This window comes from Macrobrachium rosenbergii, chromosome 51 (assembly GCF_040412425.1).
Source record: "Macrobrachium rosenbergii isolate ZJJX-2024 chromosome 51, ASM4041242v1, whole genome shotgun sequence".
In the NCBI taxonomy this organism is placed as follows: Eukaryota; Metazoa; Arthropoda; class Malacostraca; order Decapoda; family Palaemonidae; genus Macrobrachium; species Macrobrachium rosenbergii.
The window spans coordinates 54,207,883-54,220,382 of record NC_089791.1 but is presented as its reverse complement, the minus strand read 5'-3'; the positions used below and the strand labels follow the sequence as shown (position 1 = coordinate 54,220,382).

The window sequence follows — 12,500 nt, the reverse complement described above, 5'->3', positions numbered from 1 at the left end:
AAAGATTTAACAAAGCTGATTTTTGAAGAGCTTTTCCACTTCATGTATGATATTACTAAAAGTTTGTTTCGGAAATAAAATTTCAGTTATGTAAAAGTAAGTGAAATACACACGCACGAGAAAAATAAAGGTAGAAAACATGGCTTTGAAATCACATCTCTTACGACAAGAACACAATCTCAGAATATAAGTGCTTCATAAAAAGTCACAAAACTTTTCTGGTATATTTCCCCCAGAAGTCATCCGGACGAATTTCTTCTACCAAATACCCGGATTCCTTCATACAACTTCTCCCTTTCAACTTTACCAATCCCTGCAAACTTGTACCAACGCTTAAGGGCCCGTAAGTAAGGAAGTAAGTCGCGAGATTGAGACTGGTGGATTGGAAACATCCCTCCACACCCCTTCAAACTGATTGTCAGTCCCTCCAAACTGTTTGCAGTCCCTCTCAACCTTAAAACGATTGTAAGTCCGCAAGTCATCGAGAGAACTTTCTCCTTACCTTGATGCCGTAGTTCGATTCCTCGTAGATGATGGAAATATACGACCAGTTGAGCAATTTGACGATCTCGACCATGGCCTTGACTTGGTAGTGGTCCGAAGGGATGGTTCGAGAGAAGTATTCGAACCTCTGTTTATTGCTCAGTTCCGGAGACGTTGAGAAGAAGCTCACCTGTGGAGGAGGAGGGGGAGAAGAATGTTAATTAATGTTAATTTAGATGAGATCAGGTAAGGGAGAAAACTATCTGGAATATGAATATGAAATTTAGGCCAAAGACCAAGCGCTGGGACCTATGTTGAGGTCATTCAGGGCTTAAAGAGAAATTGACAGTAAAGAGGGTTTGAAAGGTGTAACAGGAGGGAAAATCTCACAGTTGCACTATGAAGCAATTGTCAGGTGAGGGTTGGAGAAAGTAAGATGGAAGAAGGAGAATAAGAACAAAGGTACAATAAAAGGAAGGGTCTCTGCAAGGAACTTTAAGTAATGCCTACGGTGCACCGCGTGAGATACACTGACAGCACTACCCCCTTACAGGGGCAAGTGCAAAGAATAATATTAGGATGACTTTAGAGAATATAAATTATTTATTAATTCGCTCATTATCCATTAAATGAAGAAACAGATCTTATTTAAATAAGAATCTGTGGATGATAAGGTTTGATTATGTTATCGATGACTGTTATATGAAATGTTAGGGGAATTGCATAAATAATTTCTGATTTCTGTTAAGTAAATCACGAAACGGCTCTAAAAATTAAATAGTATTTTATTCATTCTCATTTTAAATGAGTTTTTAATCTCTTTCCTTTTATTTTTGCAGTATTATTTTTCTTGCCATACAACTTTCCCACGTAGAGTCGTTTACATTTCATTCAAATCTTAAATTTATTTGTTAAAGTTTTTCTAAATTATTATGTTTTCATTATTTTTTTTTTATTGCCATACAACTTTTTCCAGGTATAATCGTTTATATTGCATTTAAAGCTTAAATCTATATTGAAAACATTTTTTTTTTCATTAAATGGTTGTATTTACAGTATTCTTTTTTCTTACCAAACAACTTTAACACGGAGAGTTGTTAATCTGTCATTCAAAACTTAAATTCATTTTTAAATAGTTTTATTTACTGAATGATGGAATTTAGAGGCTATAAAATATTTCTGGAACTCTGTTCTTGAGACGACAATCAGATTTGGTCACTTTTAAATTCCTTTCTAATTTTTTCAGTCACGGTTTAAAACCCATTTTTTCTTGTTTCTGTCTGTCTGTCTGTCTGTCTGCCTGTTTCCCCGAAAAGATAAAATTCATATTTCTGTTCATTTACTACCCATTTCTCCTCTTAGTCTCCCAATGTCTACTATTGTCCCAATTTCCTCTTTCTCTTCTCTTCAGGGGGTAGGCGCTCTTCCATCTTCAAAGCGTAACATATTGATTAGGCTAGGGTTATGGAATATCTTTTTCTCCCTTTTTTCCTAGCCTGTGGAATTGGTATTATATATATATATATATATATATATATATATATATATATATATAATCATATATATATATATATATATGTATGTATATATATATGTATGTACTCAAATATATGTATGTATGCAAATAAATGCTTTTTATATATACACTCACATGTACATATATATGCATATATATATCATATATATATATATATATATATATATATATATATATATATATATATATATATATATTTATATATATATATATATATATATATATATATATATATATATTTATATATGTGTGTGTGTATGTATATATATAATTTGTTTAAATACTACCTGAAAATTTAAGCTTGCATTCAGTAAATTTGAGTGCTATTTTTACAAAGAAAACTCAGTTATAACAAAAATAAAAAGGAGCATCTCACTCCCCACTCACCTGTGGTATCTTGAAAAGCCTGAGGAGATTAGCGACTTGGATAGAGGTCACAGACGAAGCTGCTCCGACGACCCCTGATATGACTTTATTCCTGACCTCAGGCGATGACCCGTCTCGACACTTATATTCGCCGTCGTCGATGTTGCTGATGGAACCTGAGAACAGAGAGAAAAAGTGAAAGGTTTAATGAAAGGAGGTTTAGTTATCTGTGGTGTTTAAATAATTAGACTTATCTTTCCCGTGGCGCTTGAATATGGAATAAGCCCACCACAAGCTTCCAAAGAATATTATGGTGTTCATTAGGAAGAAGTAAGAGGAGGTAAAGGGGAATACAGAAAGAAGAGATCTCACTTATTAAAAATAAGAATAAATTTAAAAATTAATAAACATAAAAATCTATTAAAATGCAAGGAGAAGAGTACTAGGGTAGTAATACGATTGCATCTTCGCTTGAACTTCTCGAATTCCAATTGCACGGCACCATCTAACGTTGTTAGAGCCTACGCATTGGTTGTAAGGATTTCTATATCGTACAAAAGTCTGAATGGAAGGGGGCAGAAATTAACCAGAGCCGTAATAAAAGTCTTGAAGAGGTGCCATTGTAGCTAATGGGTGCCAGATATCGCCACTTCCCGGTACCAGAAATCTTTCAAGCCTCATTTGGTCAAATTATGGAATGTACTTCTGATATCACTGATGCAGATGCTCATAAGTTCAAGAAGACGAGCTGTATACTGACTTTATTGGCCATGTACCGTTTCTTTAATTTTTTTTTTTGTTCTTTGTTGTTGTTTTTCCTTTGTAAGTCCTCGTTCCTTTGTTGTTTTTCTTTGAACGATATGTTTCGTTCATTCTCTCCGTTTTCTGTTGCTCCCAGAAGGACTTTCCGTGCTGTGGAGGCTAACTTTGTAGGCTTTCGACCACCACTGATCGTAGCGATTGGTCAACTTGATTGCTTCGGCAGTACCAAAGGGTTGTTATTTTTCTTTCCAAACCGAAGGTCATTACAGTGAGGCCTTTGATGTTCGCCCCCAGGCAAGATTGATGGAGAACAGTAAAACAGTAATTTCCGTACTGATAATCTGATTAAGAAAGTAAAACACAACAGGAGAAGGACTGATAAGGAACCCTTGTCATTTCTTTGACTGTACCTCAGTTCATGTTTTCTTTCTTTCATCTTACTTTCCGCAACCCTCTCGTAACAGTTGTTTCGTAGTGAAGCTGAGAACTTTCTTTCCTCCTTGTTGCAACTTTCAAACCATTTTACTCTCAAGTTTCCGTTTCACCGCCGAATGACCTCGTCATAGGCCCCAGCGCTTGGGATTTGTCTTAAAATTAATCATTAATTCCATTTCTTTTATATTTATACAAATATATTGAAAGATATCTGCTCCGTGAATCTGGGATGCAAGCTTCTAAGATATATTTGTCTATCTATTGGACCTCGAAAAAGTTCTCATTAATATCATTCAAGCAATAATGACACGTTGACGAGATTAGAATTATCATAAATTTTTAGCTTTTTATTCAGTTTTTCTCGAATGTAATATCTTACACGCACCTCCCACTTAATGGCTAGTGTAATGAGGCGTAATTTATGGACTAAATTGTCATAATTATTCTACTTTACATTTTGGCTACTAACTCTCTCCATTTCTCTCATTTGCCACGCGTGACATGATACTTTTAATGACCACGAAGGAATACAGTGTTGCATGTTTACAAGTACTGCAGTCGAATTTTATCGAATATTTATATTTTACCTGATCAACAGAGCGAGGCTCTTGCCAGGGACTTGTTAAGCTGGACTTAACTCTGCGTTTTTTGTCTGAATTCTTAAGGAGACTCCTACTGGGATTTGTAAAATTGCGCTTAAAATTCGCGTATTTTGTGGATGTCAGCTATCCTGTCCTGTCTACTTTGGGCTCTCTCTCTCTCTCTCTCTCTCTCTCTCTCTCTCTCTCTCTCTCTCTCTCTCTCTCTCTCTCTCTGCAGGCAAACCATAGAATCCACTTTCTGCTTTTGTTTTTCCACATTTGGACTTCGTTGATTCCAGAGTGGTATGTTAAGGAGTGGTATATTTACAAGTTCCTTCTTCTCCTGCTGCTACTTGAAATCATCAGCTGAAACCCCTTGTTATGGACAGAGTCAGCAGACTATAAACCCAAGAGTGTTCCAAAGTGAAATCAGCCTGCAGAGAGAGAGAGAGAGAGAGAGAGAAGAGAGAGAGAGAGAAGCTATAGGATAAGGTGATGAATAAATAAATAAATAAATATGATTCAATGGAAAATAAAATCTATACATCTGAATTCAGAGATGTCTGCAGAGAGAGAGAGAGAGAGGCTGATTAACTAGCTCTCCTAGGGCTGTGAAGGATTAGACTTATTTTACGTGGCTAGAACCAATTGGTTACCTAACAGCAAGTACCTACAACTAATTGTGGAATCCGAACCACATTATACCGAAATGAATTTCTATCACCAGAAATAAATTCGTCTAATTCTTCATTAGCCGGCTGGAGACTCGAACTCGGGTGTAGCAGAGTGCTAGCCGAGAACTCTACCGACTCGTCCAACGAGGAACTTGCAGAGAGAGAGAGAGAGAGAGAGAGAGAGAGAGAGAGACAAGTCAAGTCATAGGATAAGGTAATGAATAAATAAATAAATATGAGGGAATAGAAAATAAAATCGATACACACCTGAATTCATGAAATGTCTGCAGAGAGAGAGAGATAAGTTATAGGATAAGGTAATAAGTAAATAAATATGAGGGAATAGAAAATAAAACCGATACGCCTGAATTCATGAGATATCTGCAGAGAGAGAGAGAGAGAGAGAGAGAGAGATAACTTTATAGAATAAGGCGATAGATAAATAAGTGAAAAGGAATACAAAATAAAACCGATATACCTGAGTTCAGGAGAGGTCAGCAGAGAGCAGGAATGAATTTGGTGTTGGGGTTCTCTGTTATGGCTGTTTTCAGCAACTGTAATATTTTACCCTTTTTTCCAAAGAAGCGATATATATTAACATACGGTGTCTTTGCGTATTTAAAATGTAACCCAGGATAAAACAAAAACATATAAATGAAGGAGGAATATGAATTACAACATTTTTATTTGGAAGAATATGGTGGAACTGATAAACACAGGAATCCGTGTTTCCCACAAATAAATTTCAGACTGACATCAGGATCGAACTGATCTCTCAGAATGAAAAGGCCAGGGTGCTGCCGATTGACCCGTGTGGGTCCATTGGTAGCGCCCACAACCTTCATTGAAGACAGGTTCGATATCGATAATGATCTGAAATTTAATGGCTATAAAGTATTGTTAGTTGAAATGTTTATTTAGATATTTATCAACTTCTTCAGTAATGTTCATATATTGTTCATCAGCTTGTTCAGTAAAGTTTATATATCGTTCATCAACCCGTTCAATAATGTTTATTATTATTCATAAACTTGTTCAGCAATTTATCATTTATTATTTCCATATTTCCATTTAGACTTATTCACATAAGTCTAAATGGCAAGAAGGATACAATGGAAAGGAAAAGGTAGAGGAAAAAAAGAATGGAAAATTGTGAAGGGGAGAGAAAATGGAAGGAATATTGTAGGGTTGATGAAACCGAGGGAGAGGAACGAATGGAGAGTAGAAAGGCTTCAATACTCGATCACATGAAGGAATGGACGAAGAGAAAGGTGAATGAAAGGGTTCAGTAGAATTCTCTCTCTCTCTCTCTCCCTCTCGCTCTGAAGCCCATCTAATAAATTAAAAACTAGCCAGTATCTCTCTCTCTCTCTCTCTCTCTCTCTCTCTCTCTCTCTCTCTCTCTCTCAAGCCCATCGAAATAATGAATAACTAGCTATCATCTCTCTCTCTCTCTCTCTCTCTCTCTCTCTCTCTCTCTCTCTCTCTCTCTCTCTCATCAGAAATAATGAATCAGATATCATCTCTCTCTCTCTCTCCCTCTCAAAATAATGAATAACTAGCTAGCATCTCTCTCTCTCTCTCTCTCTCTCTCTCTCTCTCTCCTCTCTCTCTCTCTCTCTCAAGCCCATCAAATAATGAATAACTAGCTATCATCTCTCTCTCTCTCTCTCTCTCTCTCTCTCTCTCTCTCTCTCTCTCTCTCTCTCTCTCTCTCTCTCTCTCTCTCAAAAATAATGAATAAAGCTATCATCTCTCGCTCTCTCTCTCTCTCTCTCTCTCTCTCTCTCTCTCTCTCTCTCTCTCTCTCTCTCTCTCTCTCTCTCTCAAGCCCATCAGAAATAATGAATAACTAGCTCATCTCTCTCTCTCTCTCTCTCTCTCCTCTCTCTCAAAATAATGAATAATCTCTCTCTCTCTCTCTCTCTCTCTCTCTCTCTCTCTCTCTCTCTCTCTCTCTCTCTCTCTCTCTCAAAGCCCATCAAATAATGAATAATAGCTATCATCTCTCTCTCTCTCTCTCTCTCTCTCTCTCTCTCTCTCTCTCTCTCTCTCTCTCTCTCTCTCTCAAGCCCATCAAAATAATGAATAACTAACTACCATCATCTCTCTCTCTCTCTCTCTCTCTCTCTCTCTCTCTCTCTCTCTCTCTCTCTCTCTCAAGCCCTCAAAATAATGAATAACTAGCTATCATCTCTCTCTCTCTCTCTCTCTCTCTCTCTCTCTCTCTCTCTCTCTCTCTCTCTCTCTCTCTCTCAAGCCCATCGAAATAATGAATAACGAGCTATCATCTCTCTCTCTCTCTCTCTCTCTCTCTCTCTCTCTCTCTCTCTCTCTCTCTCTCAAAATAATGAATAACTAACTAGCATCTCTCTCTCCTCCTCTCTCTCTCTCTCTCTCTCAAAATAATGAATAACTAACTAGCATCTCTCTCTCTCTCTCTCTCAAACCCATCGAAATAATGAATAACTAGCTAGTATCTCTCTCTCTCTCTCTCTCTCTCTCTCTCTCTCTCTCTCTCTCTCTCTCTCTCTCTCTTAATCCTAGTAAAATAATTTGCAGTGCTCAGTGTAACCAACGTTTTCAAAGGAATCAAAGGAGCTCTCTCTCTCTCTCTCTCTCTCTCTCTCTCTCTCTCTCTCTCTCTCTCTCTCTCTCTCTCTCTCTCTCTCTCTCTCTCTCACGCACATATTGTATAATCCCCAATAAAAAATATTTTCAGGGCTTGTTTTAACCACTGTTTTTGCCACTGTTATAATGTCCCAACAACTCACTCCAGCGACTACGTAAAATTTACGATAATGAGGACAAGCCGAGTGGCGAGAGAGGACGTAAGTCACTTAATCTGGGGAAGGCGAAGAGAAATAATATTCCTCTCTTTATGTACAGTCCCATTACGTTGATTATAAGGATGGCAGTCTCTCGAATGGGGTGCACTTGCCATAATTGGTTGTGATAGGTTAATGTCTCGACGTTAACACCGTACTACCTTCGCTAATTGCGATCTGTTGACAGACTTTCATCGAGATTATATATATATATAATATATATATATATATATATATATATATATATATATATATATTTATATTTACATATATATATTTATATATATATTATATTTATATATATATATATATATATATATAGTATATATATATAATATGTAAATTTATTTGTTCTTTTATAATAAAATAACTGATCTCTTCTTTCTTTATTCCCTGTTACCTTCTGTTACTTCTTTCAAATGAACTCCATATCGTGTGGAGGCTTGAATTTCAAGTGTATGTCCCCTGTGGGCTCGTTTCATATGAATAGAGTTCATCTTCTGATAATAATAATAATAATAATAATAATAATAATAATAATAATAATAATAATATTTATATTCGGCTGTTGCATGACACTCGGTTGCATTAGAACCCATGCTATAAGTCAAAATTTCTTAGAACGATTCTTATCGAAATTACATGTAATTTGGTAATAATTTATAAACAAATAAAAAATGCGCCGAAGTTTCTCCGGCGCAATCGAGTTTTCTGTACAGCGCATAATGCTGTATGAAACTCTCGATTTGCTGCAATATTAAACTCTCAGCCACGACCGAGCAACGCTCAGTTGATAGTTCTTCATTGGAGAAGGTGGGTAGAGCTCTCGCCTAGCACGCTGTTGGCCCAGCGTTCGATTCTTCGACCGACCAGTGAAGAATTAGAGGAATTTATTTCTGGTGATAGAAATTCATTTCTCGTCATAATGTGGTTCGGATTCCACAATAAGCTGTAGGTCCCGTTGCTAGGTGACCAGGTGGTTCTTAGCCACGTGAAATAAGTCTAATCTTCGGGCCAGCCCTAGGGGGGCTGTTAATCAGCTCAGTGGTATGGTTAAACTGAGATAACTTTGCTCCCCAGATGCGATCAAGGGAAGATTCGTCGGCGGCTGGCACCTTTAGCGGTGCCAGACACACGATCCATGGTAACCTTAATCTTAGATAGAATAAAAACTACTGAGGCTAGAGGGCTGCAGTTTGGTATTTGATGATTGGAGGGTGGATGATCAAAATACTAGTTTGCAGCCGTCTAGCCTCAGTAGTTTTTAAGATCTGAGGGCTGGCAGAAAAAGTGGGGACGGACAGACAAAGCCATCTCAATAGTTTTATTTTTACAGAAAACTAAAGAATGATTTTGGACCAAGCGAAGCTAACAGCAGCCAAGTCGTAGGCATTATTTTTCGCTAGATGCAACTGCTTTATTTTGGGGTGTTGATTTGGACTTAGAATCGTAAAAACTTCACCACCACCTGTCAGTATCCACGTGGCCACTTGACCTAATCTGAAACAAACCTTTCCATCCAAGCACGCAGATCTGTTAAAAGTCGTAACGTCTTTCGCTGACGTCATTCTTCGCTAAAATTTTGCGAAAGATTTTCTGCTTATGTTATTGTTAGAACTCACGCATAAGTAGACTCCTGTATCAGCTATAAAATTACTTATGCAGTTAATGTTACGCTTACTTGTTTTGAAATTGCTGCTCTTTGTCATTTATGAAGGCTATTTCACTTTCTTGCAATTTAAGGATTAACGGAACCCTTCTTCTTGAAGACATAAGGTTATTCATAGAGTCAGCACCTCTGCCTTACATTAAAAAATCAAGAAATTGCATGATTAGTGCAAATATATATATATATATATATATATATATATATATATATATATATATATATATATATATATATATATATATATATATATATATATATATATATATATATATATTATATATATATATACATACAAGTATACTGTATATGCAGTGTATATATATGTGTGTATATATATATATATATATATATATATATATATATATATACTATATATATATATATTATGTGTATGCATATATATGCATATATTTATATATACATATATGAAATATATATATATATATATATATATATACATTATATATATATATGCATATATATATATATATATATATATATATATATATATATATATTCTAGATAAACAATATAACCAACCAAAAGAAACATTTAAAAACAAGTCTTTCCTCCATTGATTCCTTTAAATGTCCAATACCACAACATATTAGATATAACAAAGAAAATCCTTTAAATCAAATAAGTGAAGAAAAAAGCACCGAGGTCGATATCATAAATACAGCTTTAGAAAATTGCCATAAAAATAAATAAAAAAGAAAATAGAAAGGCAACGAAGAGAAATACGAAATATCTCAGGTCCAGAAACCTCTGTGAAAGCAACTGGAGAAATGGTCACAGAATGGTCGCGTAACGCGTCTTCCCCGTTGCCATGGTAACGTGGCCGATATCGATTGATGATATTTACGATTAAATAAAGTACAAGAAGACTTTTCGTTGTGACAAGTATGTTACTTTCAAGGTCGTCCGAGGTGGAAGCTTGCAATTCAACATTGGGCTTCTAATAATAATTATTATTATAAAAATAAAAATAAAAATAATTATAATTATTATTATTATTATTGTCGAGAAGGGGAATCGAACAGGTAAATATACATTTCTAATATATATTTAAATTTACACCACAGTGGATAATAATAATAATAATAATAATAATAATAATAATAATAATAATAATAATAATAATAATAATAATAATAATAATAATTACAGTTATGCAAATAAATTTTAATATTTATGAAATTTAACGAAAACATTTGAAGGTCTTTGTTTATTCTGTTAAAATTAAGACAATTTATTTACATAATGTTGGGCTTTTATTATACAACAGTTTTTCACGACATTGTGAATTTGTTAGCCTTAACAATAATAATAATGATAATAATAATAATAATAATAATAACAATAATAATAATATTTGAAATCGCTTATCCACATTGCATGAGACTGCAATTCGAGAAAAATGTACAAATATAACCTCTCTCTCTCTCTCTCTCTCTCTCTCTCTCTCTCTCTCTCTCTCTCTCTCTCTCTCTCTCTCTCTCTCTCTCTTACAGTGCAAATAGAAACATTAAAAGTACAAGCTTAATCTTCTCATAACCTCTCTCTCTCTCTCTCTCTCTCTCTCTCTCTCTCTCTCTCTCTCTCTCTCTTTTACTTTTACACACAAATAGAAATTAAAAGCACAAGCATAGCCTCCACCTAACATCCCTTTGCCTCTCTCTCTCTCTCTCTCTCTCTCTCTCTCTCTCTCTCTCTCTCTCTCTCTCTCTCATTGCCTGAAATAAAACGTTAAAGCACAGGTGGGCATCTCTCTCTCTCTCTCTCTAGCCTCCTCTCTCTCTCTCTCTCTCTCTCTCTCTCTCTCTCTCTCTCTCTCTCTCTGTTCATCCCGGCTACATTAGTTGTGTGTTAAATTGGACTCAAAAGACCGTTAAATGCTATTAGCGCTCCATAATAAGCGCTAGTGCATTTGCAACTCTAATTGCAAACCACAGACCAATTTTGCACTGCCTGTTGATCGTGTGTTTTCATCATTTAATGTTTCATTAATTATATTTTTTGCCTCACACTCTTTTATGGGTTCTCGTTTATGAACTTTTGCAGCTCACAGCAACTCATAACGAGGTTCTGTTGAATCGAATTTTTTGGGGTGAAGTTGTTACCCCATTTTTAACAATGACCTCCAAATATTATGTAAATTTAAGCTATATCTGATATCTATAGGAAGATGAATCTATGCTGATAACAGATCAGTATTAAACTTTGAAACTTGAAAGAAAGAGCAAATTGGAAAACAAATATATTTAAAAAATCAGTTTAAAACAAGCCCTTTGAAATTATCGCACAAATACACACGCACACTCTCACACACGTATATATGTATGTGTGTCTATGTGTATGTATATATATATGTGTGTGTGTGTATACTCGTACATATATATGTTACAGTAAGACTGTGAAACCAGGGATTTTCGGGAAGTCGTGAGATCACCAATTCTTTAGGGACATTTGATCCCCGAGGAATTAGTACTAACGCGGCGAAACAGTTCATCTACACTGTTTTGTTTAATACTAACTAATTACTAAACACGGCGAAACAGTGTAGATGAATCATTGTTTCGCCGTGTTTAGAGCTTACCCATGGGGATCAAATCTTCCTAAGTGAATTGGTGATTTCACGAATTCCCTGAAAATTTCAGGGATTTCGTGAAATCTCTGATTTCACAGTCTTATTGTAGCATATATATATATATACATACATACATATATAACCCGCACATCAACAAGCATATCACGCAAGCACCAGACGCATTAAAGCGTCAAGAATTCCAGAGGGTTTTTCTATATTAGCACAGAATCTTACGCAGGCGGATCTGAAGTCATTGCTTGCACTGACTGCAGGCAAAGTTTAAACAAGCTCTTTGAAGCACAGTCTTGCTTGTTGACACACCAGCGGCCAGGATGAAGATATTCTGTGTATGCTGTACATCAATTTTTGCTTTCCCTCATTCCGTTTGAAGAGTAGTTATCTTGCTACGTTTATAAATTCATAAATTTGATATATAATAATTTGATTTTTTAGTCATGTGTATTGTAGTGTAAAATTTTCACTAATAATAGATTAAGATTTTTAAACATTTTTAGTTGTCCTGTCAAAATTTCATTCTAAATAGATTGATGTTTTTAAACATTTATAGCTATAGT

At 35.4% G+C, this 12,500-nt stretch overlaps 1 pseudogene; it reads right to left on the bottom strand.

Annotated features, from left to right (window-relative positions):
• LOC136833055 (metabotropic glutamate receptor 4-like) overlaps positions 1-12,500 on the bottom strand; it is a 259,896-nt pseudogene that overhangs the window by 36,485 nt on the left and 210,911 nt on the right.